This window comes from Schistocerca americana, chromosome 3, assembly GCF_021461395.2.
Source record: "Schistocerca americana isolate TAMUIC-IGC-003095 chromosome 3, iqSchAmer2.1, whole genome shotgun sequence".
Classification (NCBI taxonomy): Eukaryota; Metazoa; Arthropoda; class Insecta; order Orthoptera; family Acrididae; genus Schistocerca; species Schistocerca americana.
In genome coordinates, this window is record NC_060121.1 from 77,803,396 (window position 1) to 77,814,082 (window position 10,687).

The window sequence follows — 10,687 nt, forward strand, 5'->3', positions numbered from 1 at the left end:
TTAGATCACACAACATCAACAGATACAAAGAACGTAAATTGCAAAAAGAAAACACTACACGCAAGCACTCGTATCATCTAACACAGCCACACATCGATCAAGACGCATCCAACACATGGCTAAGAAAAGGCAATATATACAGTGAGACGGAAGGATTCATGATTGCAATACAGGATCAAACAATAAACACCAGATATTACAGCAAGCATACTATTAAAGATCCCAATACCACAACGGATAAATGCAGACTTTGCAAACAACAAATAGAAACAGTAGACAACATCACAAGTGGATGTACAATACTAGCAAATACAGAATACCCCCAGAAGACATTACAATGTAGCAAAACTAATACATCAACAGCTTGCCATACAACATAAACTGATCAAACACGTTCCCACATACAAGTATGCACCACAAAATGTACTGGAGGATGATGAATGCAAATTATACTGGAACAGAACCATTATAAAAGATAAAACACCACCACATAACAAATCGGACATCATACTCACCAATAAAAAGGAATCAACACAACTAATCGAAATATCCATTCCCAATACAACAAATATACAAAAAACAGGAGAAAAAATTGAAAAATTCATCCAACTGGCTGAGGAAGTCAAGGACATGTGGCATCAGGATTAAGTTGACATTGTACCAATTATACTAACAACTACAGGAGTCATACCACACAGTATCCACCAGTACATCAACGCAATACAGCTACATCCAACCTTATATATACAACTACAGAAATCCGTAATTGATACATGTTCAATTACCCGAACATTCCTAAATGCAATGTAACATATACCATACAGTTAAAAGGAAGTCACGCTTGATCAAGGTCCGCGTCACTTTCCATTTTTAACCAGACATAACGTCTGAGACAGGAAAGAGAAATAATAATAATAATAATAATAATAATAATAATAATAATAATAATAATAATAATAATAATAATAATAATAATAATAATAATAATAATAATAATAATAATAATAATAATAATAATAATAATAATAATAATCCCCGTGTTGGCCCGGGAGAGGAATAGGCCTGCGGTATGTTCTGCCAGTCGTAAAAGGCGACAAAAAGAACAAACCACTAATAGGGCTAACCCCCCCCTTTTAGTGTGATTACTTGGTTCAGGACAGAACTAAAGAAGCCTCGGAATAGCGCCGTCATGGTCGGGGACGACGCTTCAACCCTATGCCCGCCCACAATGGTAACGACACTGCTAGCCAACTGGAAAATGATTTAAATCCAAATAGAGGTGTTTTGCAGGATATGCTTCCTGCAACCACCCTAGAAGGAAAACAAAGACAGAGGATGAGATGAGCAGATGAAGTTAATCGACACCTCATGTTCTGTTATTACCAAGCAACAAACCTAGGAACCAACACAACTGGATACAGATCACAAGTATACACAACATTTATTACCAGATACCCGGAATTAAAATTTTTAACAGAACAATGACTAGCTGATCAGATCCGTGTAATAATAAAAAAATAACAGGATACCCCAGTCAGAATTAGAAAACATCAAACAAGTACAACAAATACTGGAACAAAATAATGTGCAATAAGAATAAGAAGAAGAAGAAGAAAATTCAGTAATGGACTCAAACATCCCAGAGCAAACAAACAAAGAACAACACGCATCAATTAAACAATCAGAGGAAAACAAATTCTCAAGACAGCCACCAGAACAAGCACAAATAGAACACGAAGAGACACACGTGTTAGATATAGAAGAGAAATTGCGGCTGACATATATAGAATACAAAGACACAAATACAGACATCAGACCATTCTTGCATAGACCGCCAAATAACCCACAAGTCGAAACAACAATGAAAACTATCAACACAATCATACACAACAAAATAAACGAAAATACAACTATGGAAGAGTTACAACTACTGGTTTATATAGGAGCACTCACTACACTAAATATACACACTAGCCAGAGATCAGAACAAACCAACACACAGAAGAAACCCACAAAACCAGCATGGCAACACAGGCTACAGATAAGAATAGAAAAACTGAGAAGACATTTATAAGAAATGAAATATCGGAAAAAAAATGAAAAAGGTTAGGTAAAATCTCACAACAAGAAGCAATAGAGCAATTAGATGAAAAGAAGCAGAAATTACAAGCATTGGCCAAACGACTTAGAAGATACAAAAAAGTGAAAATAGAAGGAAACAAAACCAAACATTCAACACAAACCAAAAGAGATTTTACCAAACAATAGATAACACACACATTAAAATAGACAATCCACCAAACATAACAGACATGGAACACTTCTGGAGCAACATATGGTCAAACCGGTACAACATAACAGGCATGCACCGTGGATACAAGCAGAAACAGACACATACAAGATGATACCACAAATGCCTGAAGTGATAATTTTGCAACATGAAGTCACCCGAGCAATTAATTCTACACACAATTGGAAAGCCCCTGGAAATGATAAAATAGCAAATTACTGGCTAAAGAAGTTCACCTCAACACATTCACATCTAACTAAATTATTTAACAATTACATTGCAGACCCATACCCATTCCCTGATACACTTGCACATGGAATAACCTATCTGAAACCTGAAGATCAAGCAGACACAGCAAACACAGCTAAATATCACCCCATAACATGCCTACCAACAATCTACAAAATATTAACTACAGTCATTACACAGAAATTAATGACACATACAACACAGAACAAAATTATAAATGAAGAACAAAAAGGCTGTTGCAAAGGAGCACGAGGATGTAAAGAGCAACTGATGATAGATACAGAGGTGACATATCAAGCTAAAACGAAACAAAGATCGCTACACTACGCATACATTGATTACCAAAACGCCTTTGATAGTGTACCCCACTCATGGTTACTACCGATATTGGAAATATACAAAGTAGATCCTAAATTGATACAGTTTCTAAATATAGTAATGAAAAACTGGAAAACCACACTTAATATCCAAACAAATTCAGATATCACATCACAGCCAATACAGATTAAGTGTGGAATATACCAAGGAGACTCATTAAGTCCTTTCTGTTTCTGTCTTGCTCTGAACCCACTATCCAACATGCTAAATAATACAAATTATGGATATAATATTACTGGAACATACCCACACAAAATCACACATTTGCTATACATGGATGATCTAAAACCACTGGCAGCAACCAATCAACAACTCAACCAATTACTAAAGATAACAGAACTATTCAGCAATGATATAAATATGGCTTTTGGAACAGACAAATGTAAGAAAAATAGCATAGTCAAGGGAAAACACACTAAACAAGAAAATTACGTATTGGATAACCACAGCGACTGCATAGAAGCGATGGAAAAAACAGATGCCTATAAATATCTAGGATACAGGCAAAAAATAGGAATAGATAATACAAATATTAAAGAAGAACTAAAAGAAAAATATAGACAAAGACTAACAAAAATACTGAAAACAGAATTGACAGCAAGAAACAAGACAAAAGCTATAAATACTTATGCTATACCAATATTGACCTACTCATTTGGAGTAGTGAAATGGAGTAACACAGACCTAGAAGCACTCAATACACTTACACGTTCACAATGCCACAAATATAGAATACATCACATACATTCAGCAACAGAAAGATTCACATTAAGCAGAAAGGAAGGAGGAAGGGGATTTATCGACATAAAAAAACCTACATTATAGACAGGTAGACAATTTAAGAAAATTCTTTCTAGAATGAGCAGAAACTAGCAGAATACACAAAGCAATCACTCATACAAATACATTGGCTACACCACTGCAATTTCATAACGACTTCTACAACACTTTAGATCACATAACATCAACAGATACAAAGAACGTAAATTGCAAAAAGAAAACACTACACACAAGCACCCGTATCATCTAACACAGCCACACATCGATCAAGACGCATCCAACACATGGTTAAGAAAAGACAATATATACAGTGAGACGGAAGGATTCGTGATTGCAATACAGGATCAAACAATAAACACCAGATATTACAGTAAGCACATTATTAAAGACCCCAATACCACAACAGATAAATGCAGACTTTGCAAACAACAAATAGAAACAGTAGATCACATCACAAGTGGATGTACAATACTAGCAAATACAGAATATCCCAGAAGACATGACAATGTAGCAAAAATAATACATCAACAACTTGCCTTACAACATAAACTTAAAAAACAACACGTTCCCACATACAAGTAAGCACCACAAAATGTACTGGAGAATGATGAATACAAATTATACTGGAACAGAACCATTATAACAGATAAAACAACACCACATAACAAACCTGACATCATACTCACCAATAAAAAGAAGAAATTAACACAACTAATCGAAATATCCATACCCAATACAACAAATATACAAAAGGAAACAGGAGAAAAAATTGAAAAATACATCCAACTGGCTGAGGAAGTCAAGGCCATGTGGCATCAGAATAAAGTTGACATTATACCAATTATACTATCAACTACAGGAGTCATACCACACAATATCCACCAGTACATCAATACAATACAGCTACATCCAACTTTATATATACAATTACAGAAATCCGTAATTGTTGATACATGTTCAATTACCCGAAAGTTCCTAAATGCAATATAACATATACTGTACAGTTAAAAGGAAGTCACGCTTGATCAAGGTCCGCGTCATTTCCCATTTTTAACCAGACTTAACGTCTGAGAAAGTAAAGAAATAATAATAATAATAATAATAATAATAATAATAATAATAATAATAATAATAATAATAATAATAATAATAATAATAATAATAATCCATCTTTGACATGACATATGTAATTAAATAGGGATATACTCAAATATGGATACAATACATATTTCTGCAAATAATAAGTTTCCTAACAGATTAATTGCAAGACAAATGACTTACATAGTTCAGTGAATGACAGACAATTAACAACAAATACATGAAACAGTAATGCAACAGTTGCACAGTGTGGCATATGTATACTTTACAGTTAATTTCTAGTTCACTCTTGCAGGGAAATTTGGTCATTTGTCACATACTCAAGGAACTCTTGAGAAGAGTAAATTAGTTTACTTTTCATCTACCTCGAAAGACTAGTTTTAAAATTAATTACTTGTACTGTGTAGGCATTTTCAGGCAGTTTCTTGAAGTAGACAGTACCAAGATATTGGTAACTTATGTATCTTTGCAACTCTAGCATATGTCACATTGTGTGTCCACTTAAGTTATTGTAATGAACTGCTATCCTTAAGTCAAATATACTCAGATTCTCTTTAAGGAGGACAAGGCAGTTGTAAATATACAGACAAGGCGCAGTCATATTTAGTTTCTTAAAATCTCCACATGATTCATATGGGCTTAGCCCTGTTATGTATCGTATGGATTTGTTTTGCCATTTAAACACTTACTTTGAGCCTACGGAATTGCCCTAGAATACTGTTTTGTTGTCATGACTGGGAGCACTCAGATTACTTTAATGCACCCAAACAAATTATGAAAGTTGTTGCATGTTTCAGTAAGTAAATATAAATAGTTCACTAATTTTCTATCTATCTATAAACCGAAGTCCCCTGCTCTCTTGTTTATGTATGTCCAGGCTAGTCAGTATAAAAACCTCTTCAGTATTTCCTCAGTCTAGCAGTTCTTGGAGACAATAACAGGCAAAAATCGTCTAGATTCCCAAGATGATTGAACCACATGTATACACACAATTAAGGTCGTACAGAGTGCAAAGACCAAGTCATACCAGTACTTGTCTGTTTTTTGTGTGTGCAACATACAGTGTGTTAGTTTTAACTAAATAATTGAAATATCTCGAAAACTACGCATCAAATGAATATAATTCCAATTTGTTTCTCTCGCAGGACGACATCCAACGAAACTACACTCGACCCACCACCCCCACCCTCCCTGTGCGTGGTTGGCGTGGGCGACTTTGAAATCTTCAGTGGGCATCTCCATTTTTTAATGACAGATTACGATTATACAGCAAAATCTACATATATTTTCTGTCAGAATTTTGTTCGTTTCGCCACAGATGGCGCTATAATCGGAGGAATTGAAATTGGTACACAATTGTAATTTACGACGTGCTGCTCAATGGCCTTCGAAAATCCAATGGCACATGGGACCCCCAGCTCCATGCTGGAAGCATAGAAGAGGCCAGTATTTCATAACTTCTGACTGAAACGCCATTTGCAACGTTCTATTCCTCAAACATGTCAAGCAGGGGACTACATGATGCGCCGTTGTGGCCATGTAGCAAACTACGATCTATCATAATAGGCAGTACACAGTGACCATAGCTCAGGACAAATAACGGCTCTAAACGTCACAATACTTCCGCAGTGTTTGCCTGCACACCTAGCTATAATTGGAACAGACGAGCAACTGGAGGTTGAATGCTGCAGCCACAGAAAAATTGAAATGATCCTGATTTATGTAGAATGGAGGAGAACCGTTGAGGCTGCTGTTGCCTTGTATGCTGAGCGTCTTCCAAAGAAAGCTCGCTGTCGCTCGTTATTTCACAAGGCTGTGAACGCCTTTACGTCTGATGGCAGCGTACAGATCAGCGAAATGAACAAAGCATACTTGTTACATGAGAAGCTAATGAAATAGCAGTACTAGGGGCAGCACACGACAACCCATCGGATGAGCGCCCGGGAATTAAATCATGATGCCGGTTTTGCCGTAGGTGATATCGTTAAAATACTGGATCCTCATGGGTATCACCCATAGCATGTGTCACTGCATCAGGAACTTCACGGGGGAGATTTCCGTAACTGGGTACTATTTCATGAATGGGCACATCTACAAATGGAAACGACTACCATCACGTTGATAGCTGAGGTACTATTATCTGATGAGTCTACACTCACAAAGCATGGCAGCTTTAACTGGCATAACACGCATTACTGTAGTGTAGACAATTCCCCACATGTTGTGGCAAGCTCACCATCGGCGTCCTAGGGCACAAACTCGTGGGTCCGTATTCTATCGATAGTACACTGGACTAAAGGCCGAACGTTTTTGGAACGGGAAATACCGGTACTACTGCAGGATGTTGCCCTGGACGTTTCACAGCGTATGTGGTTTCAGCATAACTGTTGCCCTGCACATTATGCAACTGAAGCATGGGAGGTATTAGACTGTGTTTTCAATGGTTGGTGGTTCGGCAGAGGTGGTCCTGTTAAGTCACAGCCACAGTTGCACATAGAGTACTCCCCTCTTAGATGTGTCGAAAGAATATAACATTGCTAGTGGGGTTTCCAATAACAAGTTAGGAAATACTGGACTGTCCTCACCTTGCAGCAAGGACGTGGGGTCTCACATGCCATTGGATATTCAATGGCCATTGAGAAGCATATCGTAAATTATGATACAGTACCCATTTCTTTTCCTGCGCTTACAGCGCAATCTGTGGCGAAACGAACAAAATGCTTAGATAAGCGTATGTAAATTTTGCTATAGAATTGGGATCTGTAATGGAAAGTGGGAGCTCCCATTGAAGATTCCACAGTTGTTCCTGCCACCCACAAACAGGTTCGAGTTTGGGGCTCGGGTGTGGTATCACAGGATTGGAATTCTATCTTTCTTGATCCAATATGTGGTTTGAAATATCTTTCATTGTTTTCAGTTAAAATGAACACCCTGTATATGGAACAATGACACCCACTATCTAAAAGTAAATTAACAAGTGCACACAGTCTCCAAGGAAAATGGAGAGTATTATAGGGTATCAGTCAACTCTCTCACAGATGAACTGTTAGTCATTACACGACAGTTACCATTTCACCCCTTGAATCCTCCTTAGAGATGGCCTTAAAGGCCACACAGTGCATCCCTCAGACCCTTCTGGGTGGCACTCGCATCACAGTGTGCAGACATCTTAGATCTGAGCCCCACTAACTCCACCATCTGAACAATTTGCCTCGTCCTTCATCAGGCCGATAACTTTTTTTTGTGCTATTTAAAGATAATTAGTATCCGCATATCCAGATGTGTCGAATTAATGATTACTTTACCTAATTACTTCACATGGATTACAGCCTTTCACCCAGTAGATGACTCTGACTGTATCAGTATCAAGTTACTTGGTATTGAACAAGTTTTTATTCGCAAACTCTCAGTGAAAACGGGACCTGTGGCGTTTCGAGAGGTACTGACAGAGCTTTCGCAAACTTCGAACTCCTGAGTGACTAGTCTTTTATCGTAGGACCGGTCCGAAATTGGACCTGGTAATGTAATGTCTTACACAATAACACCCATCTCACAGGTAAAGTAAATGAATTTCATGATATTCTTAAACATATTGCATGCTTTTTTAAAAACAGAATTGTTTATTTTTTTTAATCTTTCTCAAAACACTCGTCATCACAAGAGCCCTCTTCCACAGGGCTTCGGCAGGTTCGTGCGTGGCTATCATGGGGCCCCAGTCTTTGCAGCATTTTTTCTCCTGCCGTGATGCATGTCTATCCTCTTGCTATTGCTTTCCCCTCCCTTGCGAAACATGCCTGGGGTGTTACTGGGAATGTTCCGCATTGTCCGTAGTTGACATAAGAACAGTCTCACCACTGTTTTTCATTCCCTTTTCTTTCCTTGCTTCCCTTCCCTCTTCCTACCCTTCCTCCACTTAAGGCGTCTGAGATTCCTCGTTCTCTTCTTCCTCCCTGTGCGCTCCTGAGGGCCAGTCCACACATTTGACACGTAACAGGTGACGGGGTAATGTGTAATTCACAGCCCCAGGTCGACAGGTAGGGTTCATACATACCACCTGGTAGAGGCCAGGCCCAGGGAGGGGTGATTGTCTGAGCTTCTATCTTCTGAAATTGCTGACTGGTCCTTCAGTCAGGTGTTTGGGAGGTGTGTCCTGAAAAGTGCACCAGCTAAGGCAGGTGCACCCCTTTTGAAGGGGGCCCCCGGTTGGAAGGTGTGTGCCATTAGAGACACTAGCAGTCGTGGGGATTTTCTTGCAATGAACCAATTGTCTTCACAATCAACGTCTACAAGACGTAAACGGAACGAGGCTAATGATTCAAAGACCCTTCCAGCTGCACCACGGTTCCTAGTGGTCTCTCGTGTTGAAGACAGTCAATCCTTTGCAATGGTAAATGTGTTTATTATTCAGAAAAGTGTTGATGTCATTGCTGGCCCTTTGAAATCCTGCTCTCATTTACGGAATGGCATTTCGCTTTTGGGGCCACATCTGATTCACAAGCACGTCTGCTTAGCCCCTCGCTTCTCCATGGCTATCCTGTTTGCGTTGAGGTCTATTAATCCTGCATTCTTCCCATGGTGTTGTTTACACTAGGTTGCTTGATGGTCTGATGGAGAACAAAATCCAATCTTACTTTTCCGATCAGGGTGTCATTGCCGTCCATCGGATGATAAAAAATGTGGAGACCTCCTTAGTGCCTACCTGCAGTCCTTTTCTCATCTTTGACAGTGGTGCCTCCATCCAAGATCAACGTAGGCCATGAAATCATCACAGTCAAATCATTCATTCCAAACCTGATGCTCTGGTAGCATTGTTATCATTCCAGTCACACTAGAACATACTGTTGACACCCTGCCAAATGTGTAACCTGTGGTAGGGATGTGCATGAGGGCGATTGCCCGCTGCCTCCTCCCTGCTGTGTCATGCCGCCACCTCTTGGGATTGCCCCATGTATCTTGATGAACGGGCTGTCCAGGAGATCTGGGTCAAGGAAAAAGTGCCTTAACTAGTTGCACGCAAGTTACTGGCTAGTTGCAAACCCTAGGTTCTCCCATCTGACATTAGGTTCTGTTCGTATTACCTCCTCAATCCATAAAGTACATGGCCACACAGACACGCGACATCCAGTTCAGTTCTGAGGTTTTGAAATCGCCAAGTGTCAAGGTAGCATCGCCATCACCCTGTACAGCTGAGCAACAAGCCATCATACTGTCGCCACAAGGGGCAACACCACAAGCTAAACAGCTGGTAGGTCAGAAAGGACAGTAGTAGTACTCCCGTGAATACTTCCTACGTCCCTCCAGCCAAACATCACATGAGTATTCCTCTGCTAATGGCAAAGGCGTAAAGAATTCCAACAAAGTTAAAAGGTCTTCCCCATCGTCGACTCGAAGATTATCTTACACGGTGTTGCCACATGATAACATGTTGTTATAGCCTGACCAGCCTCTGTCGCTGGCACGCATGGGCAACCATTTTTCTCTGTTGGACTCAACAAACTGACATCACAAGCAAGCTGATTGTTCTATGGACCCCATGGAGCAGGATCATCTTGCTTCTATGCTCTGTAGCAGCGAGTCTTCGCCAGCTGCCACTCGGCAGCTGCTGAGGTGACACCCATTTATTTCTTTATCATAAAGACTCTTCTGCAATGGAGCATTCACGGCCTTCGGTCCCACAAAGAGGATTTACAGCTGCATTTAGAATCACAGTGTCCCCTTGTACTGTGCCTTCAGGGAACAAAATTGCTTACTCAGGACTGCTTTTGTGCTCTCACATTTCGTCCCAGTTCGTTTCGACCTTCCCCTGAGTTCGGCAATCAGTCTCATGGGGGCGTTAATGCTGCTCATATGGGATGACATTCCCCCCAGGGGGTCCACAACTCTTTTGTGGAC